We start from the raw sequence: 7,583 nt of genomic DNA, 5'->3' as shown, positions 1-7,583 counted from the left end.
AAACAAGGCAAAGATAGAACAAAAAAAGAAAATTACAGACCAATCTCCCTCATGAACATAGATGCAAAAATTCTCAACAAAATATTGGCAAACAGAATACAAGAGTATATCAAAAAGATCATTCACCCTGACCAAGTAGGCTTTATCCCAGAGATGCAGGGATGGTTCAACATGTGCAAATCTATAAATGTAATACATTACATAAACGGGTTGAAGGACAAAAATCACATGATCATCTCATTAGATGCAGAGAAAGCATTTGACAAAATCCAACATCCCTTCATGATAAAAGTCCTACAGAGACTGGGAATAGAAGGAACATATCTCAATATAATAAAGGCTATCTATGACAAGCCTACAGCCAACATATTACTAAATGGGGAAAAACTGGTAGCTTTTCCACTAAAATCAGGAACAAGACAAGGGTGTCCACTGTCCCCACTTCTATTTAATATAGTTTTGGAATTCTTAACCATAGCAATAAGGCAAGAGACACACATAAAAGTGATACAAATTGAAAAGGAAGAAATCAAGTTATCATTATTTGCAAATGACATGATTCTATACATAAAGGACCATAGAGACTCTACTAGCAAGCTGTTAGAGCTGATCAAAACCTATAGCAATGTAGCAGGATACAAAATAAATACACAGAAATCAGTAGCCTTCATATATGCTAACAACAAACACACAGAGGATGAAATCAGAGAATCACTCCCATTCACAATTGCATCAAAAAAAATAAAATACCTTGGAATAAACCTAACCAAGGAAGTAAAGAATCTATACAATGAGAACTTTAAAACACTCCAGCGAGAAATTCCAGAAGACACTAGAAAGTGGAGAAACATCCCTTGTTCCTGGATTGGAAGAATCAATATCGTGAAAATGGCAATCTTACCTAAAGCAATCTACACATTTAATGCAATCCCTATCAAAATTCCAAAGGCTTTCTTCATGGAAATAGAAAAAACAATCCAAAAATTCATTTGTAATCACAAAAAACCTCGAATATCTAAAATAATACTGAGCAACAAAAAAGAGGCTGGTGGTATCACCATACCTGATTTTAACCTATACTACAGAGCCATAGTAACAAAAACAGCATGGTACTGGCACAAAAACAGACGTAGATCAGTGGAACAGAATAGAGGACCCAGATGTAAGCCCAAGTAGCTATAGCCACCTGATATTCGATAAAAATGCCAAAAATACTCATTGGAGAAGAGACAGCCTCTTCAGCAAATGGTGTTTTGAAAACTGGATAAATATCTGCAGAAGGATGAAAATAGATTCTTCTCTCTCGCCATGCACAAGAATTAAGTCCAAATGGATTAAAGACCTTAACATCAGACCGGAAACTTTGAAACTGCTAGAGGAAAAAGTAGGGGAAACCCTTCAACATATTGGTCTTGGCAAAGACTTTCTGAATACAACCCCAATTGCTCAGGCAATAAAACCACAGGACCTAATGAAATTACAAAGATTTTGCACCGCAAAGGACACAGTGAAAAAAGCAAAGAGGCAACCTACAGAATGGGAAAAAATCTTCGCCAGCTATATATCTGATAGAGGATTAATATCTAGGATATACAAAGAACTCAAAAAGTTAAATAATAAGGAATCAAACAAGCCAATCAAAAAATGGGCTATGGAGCTAAATAGAGAGTTCTCAAAGGAAGAAATAAGAATGGCATATAAGCATCTAAAAAAATGTTCTACGTCACTAGTCATCAGGGAAATGCAGATTAAAACTACATTGAGATTCCATCTCACTCCTGTCAGATTGGCCACCATCATGAAAACAAATGATCATAAATGTTGGCGGGGATGTGGAAAAAAAGGAACCCTTCTGCACTGCTGGTGGGAATGCAATCTGGTCCAGCCATTGTGGAAAACAGTGTGGAGGTTCCTAAAGCAGCTAGAGATTGATCTACCATATGACCCAGCTATAGTGCTCCTAGGCATATATCCAAAGGACTCATCTCATTTCCTTAGAAGTACATGCTCAACCATGTTTATTGCTGCTCAATTTATAATAGCTGGGAAATTGAACCAGCCTAGATGTCCCTCAACAGATGAGTGGATAATGAAGATGTGGTACATTTATACAATGGAGTTCTACTCAGCGGTAAAGAAAAATGAAGTTATGAAATTTGCAGAAAAATGGATGGACCTGGAAAGTATTATACTAAGTCAGGTAACCCAGGCCCAGAAAGCCAAGCGCCACATGTTCTCTCTCATATGTGGATCCTAGCTACAGATGACTGGGCTTCTGTGTGAGAATGAAAATACTTAGTAGCAGAGGCCAGTAAGTTGAAAAGGAGACATAACGGGTGGAGAAAGGAAGGGAGGAGGATACTTAATAGGTTGATATTGTATATATGTAATTACAATGATTGTAATGGGGGGGGTAATATGATGGAGAATGGAATTTCAAACGGGAAAGTGTGGGGGTGGGGAGGGAGGGAATTACCATGGGATATATTTTATAATCATGGAAAATGTTAATAAAAATTAAAAAAAAAAAGAAAAAAAAAAGAAATGAATTTCATGGAGTTTTATGTAAAACTTTCTAGTGATAGGTTTATTTTCTTGTGAAGAGGGCACTAATATACAAGTACTTTATACCAGAGAGTAAACGCAGATCTTCTTCATCAGTGTATTTATTCTGGTAGATTATATATTTTTGATAATTGTATGAAAACATAATATATTTAATATGTAGCTAGCTATAATTACTAGAAATTGACCAGTATAAAACTCTATTTTTTAATGCAAATTGAGTTTATTAATTATGTTTATAATTGAATAAATGTAAAGAAAGTCCTCTGGACACTTATATCCAATGTAAATACCCATCTTTTGCTTCTGAATAGTAAACAGTGATCAGCTAACCTCAATTATATTATTTCTCAGGGCATTGATTTTCTTGTTCTACAGTTTTTGTAATCCCAAATTAGAGATATCCACATTCTGAAGATTGGTTTAACTTCTTTGTTTTCTTGTAAATTACTGGACTAAACAGATTCTTTCCTAAAAATGAATGATATCCTGACTCTTACTCAATGAGTGTGTGCAAGAATGCTTCAAATATGCTTGTTATCATCTTGCAGGAGACCCTGCTGTTACTTCAAAATTCTGATAGTATTCCTCTTGTTAGGATAACCTGATCCTCAGGCCCAGGAAACCAGTCTGATAAACTGTTCTGGCTTATACATTCTTGCTGTTGCTATCAGTGGCCATCAGTTTGGATTAATTTTCTGAATGTCTATTTAAAATATAATCAATTTAAAGCCATACTCATGTTTCTAGACACATATATAACCAGTGAACTCATGATAACTAAACCATCAGTTAGCCCTGGAGAAACTCTCAAAGCAGAGGAAAGTCTAGCACATAAGACTTTGTAAAGCACTGAAAAAAAGTTTTGGAAATTTGGCACATGTATACAATGTATTTTGATTTCCTCATTTACCTTATGTGTTCTCCTTTTCCCTCCCACTTTTTCTTCCTACTTCCATGCCTTACTTATTCATTAATTTATTTATTATTTATTACTGATTTAAATTAATATCACTTGTCTATGGGTATGAGATGATTGCCTGGAGACTGGATAATCTTCCAAGGGCCACCACTGTAAAGAACATGATTGACATCCTCTCCCAACAATCATTGCTTTCCACCATTTACCACTATCTGTTTCACCATTTACATATTTACTATTTACTGTTCTAATGTCATGAAAGAAAAAACATAGCTATAGATATGACTCTTTTGCTTTTAATTTCCCTGTACTTATTACCATTATATTAATTACTTTTCTTTTTGTCTTGTCTCTCTGAAAAGCATTCACTGGCAATTTCTTTTTCTTAAGTCTTCTGAATTTCTTTATTTGAATCACTGCTTGTAGTATGGTGAATTTAAGCCCTTTTGTTTGCAAAATCTTATTATGATTTCTTTGAAGAAAATGCAGATGTAGAATCAAATGTGACCTTGATTAACATTTTCCATGATGATTAATTGTTGTATTAAGTTATTTTCCTTATGTCAAGTTCATGAAGCTTGTAGTTATCATTAAAATTATTTTGTTTTCCAATTCACATCTAGATATTCAAGCTAAGATATATGATTGTTTTATCTTATAAACAGTGTAAATTTTGAATTAAGGTTTCTGTTTTACACACATTTATACTCAGTTCCATGAGGGAACTTACTAAAAGATCTACACTTTTCTATAGCCATCTATGTCTGAAGTGTAACCTGTGTCATATCCAGGTATGCCATGTGCAAGATGTGTCATAATTTCTCCACATATTGTCAAAATATATTCCATTTTTGTTATTTTTCACAATTTCATACATGTATGCAATGCATTTTATTCCCCCCTTACCATCTATCTTCTCCTTTACCCTCCCATTAAAACTTTTTTTCTCCTGATAAGATCTTTATCCTACTTCCATGCTTTGTTTATTTTGTTTTGACTTACTGTTTAAATTAGAATCATTTGCATAATCATGGCTGGGCAGTTATTTACTAAATAATGGGTAGTCATCCAATGTCTACCCCTTAATTGACCTCCCTAAAGGACAGAACACCCCTCTCCCAGCAATCATCAATTTCACTATCGTATTCATCCTGAGAGGTGTAGGGTTTTATTGATTCCTCCATCATCTATGATGAGATATTTACAGACTCATTCATGTCCAGGAATATCCATTAATTGTGAGTCCAAGAGTGTAATATATTGTTGCATCTAGAAGATAGCATTTCTGAAGGCCAGTTCTCATCCTCTTGAAATATTATTACATCCTTTTTCTTTCAATTTTCCATTGACAACTTCTATATATATTCACAATGTACAATGGATCATAATCTTCTCCAAGCACTCTCCTTTATCACCATTCCTCTCACCCTCTACACTGAACTTCTTTCCAGCTATCTTAACATCTCTTGATGTTAACATTTTTTGCCATCATATTTTAAAGCTCTTTCATAGGTATTATTAGCTACTGTGAGGGCGTGAATTCAGTGGCCACTTTGTATCTGGAAGACAGTGTTTCAAAGCTCTACTCCCAGTCCTTTGGCTTTTACATTCTTTTCACCACCTCTGTGCTAATGGCTCCTGAGCCATGAAGGGTGTGATAAAGATGTCTCATTGAGTGCTGAACACTCTATTGTAAATTTTTTTTTTAGCACTTTGATCACTGCCTGCGTACTCAGGGCTGATGAGGGGCTCTGAGCGTCTGGGACCTGTGGGTTCTGGCCTGGTGAGATGCTCAGAGTGTCTGGGGCCAAATAGCTCAGGGCTGGTGCCAGCCTCAGAGTATCTGTGGGCTGTGTACTCTTGGCTGCTGATGGGTGCAGTATGTCCCTGGCCTGTTCAGCCTGGGTGGGTGAGGCTCTTGGTGTATCTGGAGCCAATGAGCTGCTGGGCTCCTGAGCAGTCCGCGTGTCTGGGGCTGGTGTGCTCCGCGATGGTGATGAGCTCTGCATTTCTGGGGCCGTGCACCCAACTGGTGCCAGTTCTGTGGACCTGAGCTCCAACTTGGTCTCTGGAGGCAGTTGTCCCATGGAATATTATTCCTCAGCCACTCCACTCCCACACACTGCTGGCAACTGCCTAACAGAGCCTCCTTGACACATCTCTCCTGCCCAGACTAGAAGTTTAGGAATATCCAGCAACTACCTTCCAAGGGGTACCAGTGAGTCCTTTATGACCTGCTCTTCTGGATACATCAGGGAAGTGCTAAGAATCCAAGGACCCACAGGCAAAGCACAGCTGTAGCTGTTGGATGAAGAGAATACTAATGTCCAACCGTCGCTCTGCTATCAGTAACCAGACTAGGGCTACGTGCACACACGCAACCTCCACCACCCACATATCTATGGATAGGGGGTCATAACGCTACAGTGTGGGTCAAACCCAAAATAGAACACTCAATGAAGATTCTAGAAGGACAAATAGTTGCTTTCTTCTTAATAAAAGACTTTGACCCCAAGATGGGTACACTCCAACATAAAAAAAAAGAAAGAAACAACAAGCAGAGATCTCCACCAAGGCTGCCTAGTTCAACAATGGTCGTCTACAATGAAAAAACAAATAGAGGAAAAAGCAGAACATGAATCTCAAAATGAAAGCACAATAAGCTTATTTACCCTGAACAAACAAATTGTGAACTAGAAGCAACTCATCTAAAAGCCAAATAACAAATAACTGAAATGGAGTGCAATCATCTCTTATAATACACATTCTTCATCACTAGGCTTAACCTAATGAAAGAAATATAGAAAGACCCACAAAAGAGAGATAAATGAATTGAAGGTGAATCAAAAAATAGAGGACTTCTATAATTAGCTGATTAATCATAATGAAGACATGATTAAATGTAAGAATGAATTCCATGAAGCATCAAGAAACTGAAACCATGGCCTGAAACTTTACAAAGGGATAGATACTCTACACAAAAAGGCAAGAGAGGCCGGGCGTGGTGGCGCATGCCTTTAATCCCAGCCCTTGGGAGGCAGAGGTAGGAGGATCGCCATGAGTTCAAGGCCACCCTGAGACTACATAGTGAATTCCAGGTCAGCCTGAGCTAGAGTGAGACCCTACCTCGAAAAAACAAAAAACAAAAAACAAAAACAAAAAAAAGGCAAGAGAAAATTCAAGCCAAATAGAGGTGTAAACACCTCCCTATAATCGCTCAATAAGAGTTAATCAGGTGGAGGACAGATGATCAGACTGGGAAGACAACACAGAAGAAACAGTTTGGGAGCCCCAAAACTGTGATAATTTCAAAAATCATGTGAATAGAATATGAGGGAACTATGGGATACCCTAAACCCAAAATCCAGATCATGGGTATACCCCAGGGGAAGAATTTCAAGCAAAATGCATGGACAATATATTCAACAAAATTATTGAAGAAAACTTCCTTGCCCTCTCAGAAAAGAGAGCCATCAAGATACAGGAAGCTTACAGACCTGTAGAAAACTTTACATGACAAAGGTCAGCTCTATGATTATATGAACATAAAGCCAAACCTATAAAGAATATTTCAGGAAGCCAGGTATGGTGGAACACATCTTTAATCCCAGAACTCAGGTGGCAAAGGTAGGAGGATTGCTGTGAGTTTGAGGCCACCCTGAGAGTACTTAGTGAATTCCAGGTCAGCCTGAGCTAGAGTGATAGCTTACCTTGAAAAGCCAAAAAGAATACGCAGGAAATACCACACAGAGAAGAATCAAACAACCAATCTCAAGATTCCACAAGACAAAGTCACAATAACCAAGACGAGAAAGGGCTTGAAGAGTAAAAGCCAAAGAAAGCACAGAACAACATAAAGTCTCAGACATGGCAGGGATTAAATCAGACCTCACAGTTATAAACTTAAATACCAATGCTCTTAACTCACCCATCAAAAGATGCAAGTGAACAGGGTGGATCTAAAGAATTGATCATTATATCTACTGTTTTCAAAATACCCACCTCACCATTAAGTATGGACACTTCCTCAGAGCGTAATGATGGAAATAAGAAACAAGTAGGTATGGCTATATTAATATCTGATAAAATAGACTTC

Source organism: Jaculus jaculus, chromosome 1 (genome assembly GCF_020740685.1).
Source record: "Jaculus jaculus isolate mJacJac1 chromosome 1, mJacJac1.mat.Y.cur, whole genome shotgun sequence".
NCBI lineage: Eukaryota > Metazoa > Chordata > Mammalia > Rodentia > Dipodidae > Jaculus > Jaculus jaculus.
The sequence above is the reverse complement of the archived record's forward strand: the minus strand, read 5'-3'. Positions refer to the sequence as shown.